This window comes from Priapulus caudatus, unplaced genomic scaffold (assembly GCF_000485595.1).
Source record: "Priapulus caudatus unplaced genomic scaffold, Priapulus_caudatus-5.0.1 Scaffold329, whole genome shotgun sequence".
Taxonomy (NCBI): domain Eukaryota; kingdom Metazoa; phylum Priapulida; class Priapulimorpha; order Priapulimorphida; family Priapulidae; genus Priapulus; species Priapulus caudatus.
In genome coordinates this window covers 190,074-191,260 of record NW_014577390.1, presented here as the reverse complement: position 1 = coordinate 191,260, position 1,187 = coordinate 190,074, and positions in this window count along the sequence as shown.

Genomic DNA, 1,187 nt, shown 5'->3' with positions numbered 1-1,187 from the left:
GTGAGTGAGTGAGTGAGTGAGTGAGTGAGTGAGTGAGTGAGTGAGTGAGTGAGTGAGTGAGTGAGTGAGTGAGTGGGTGATTGAGTGATTGAGTGATTGAGTGATTGAGTGATTGAGTGATTGAGTGATTGAGTGATTGAGTGATTGAGTGAGTGAGTGAGTGAGCGAGTGAGCGAGTGAGCGAGTGAGTGAGTGAGTGAGTGAGTGAGTGAGTGAGTGAGTGAGTGAGTGTATGTGTGCGTGCGTGCATGCGTGCGTGCGTGCGTGCGTGCGTGTGCGGGTGTATATGTGTGTGCGTGTGTGTGCGCGCGTGTGTGTGTGTGCGCGCGCACGTGTGTGTGTGCGTGTGTGTCAGCGCGCAATGTTTAAGATAGAAAATACCCAACGATTTCAGCATAGGTATAATGTTGTCGAGATTTAGTATGAAAGTACACGAGTATGAAAGTTACTATCAAACTACCGAACTATGAAAGTACACAGAACTGCTGAGTACATTCCTATACATTTATCTAGCTGATTAAAATCCGTCCAGGCATCAAATCCTGACTGTTGCTTCTATACTGCATGTGACGTTGTTAGAGATCAAATATTATATTGTCATATTAATGTTATCATAATGGTCATATGTGTTAATTATAATATATTATCATAAATACCACGAGAATATATTACAGAATATAGTGCCGATGTTGACAACGTCAGCAGTAACTTGCTCCACTGTGCGAGTAACCGGTTCACGTTTAATGTCTGATGATATGATCAATTGTTATCGCTCTCATTCCTGTTCCCGATTCGTTCTAAGATCTGATTATCAACATCATCTCAACCTCATGCCAGCAGCTACTTCCTCGTACGTGGCTGTGCATGCGCATGCTCACCACTATCGCACGCACACACAACCGCGCGCGCGCCCAAACGCAGGCTCGCACACACGTACGCGCGAAAAGAGGTACGAGCAAGTGCACTATATACACTATATCTTGCCTATATATATATATATATATTGTGAGAGCGAGAGAGAGAGAACGCGAAAGCGCGCGCGATAAAGAGAGAGAGAGACCGCGAGAGAGAAAGAGAGGGGAAGAGAGAGAGAGAGAGAGAGAGAGAGAGAGAGAGAGAGAGAGAGGGAGAGAGAGAGAGAGAGAGAGAGAGAGAGAGAGAGAAGGCGAAAGCGAGAGAGAGAGAGA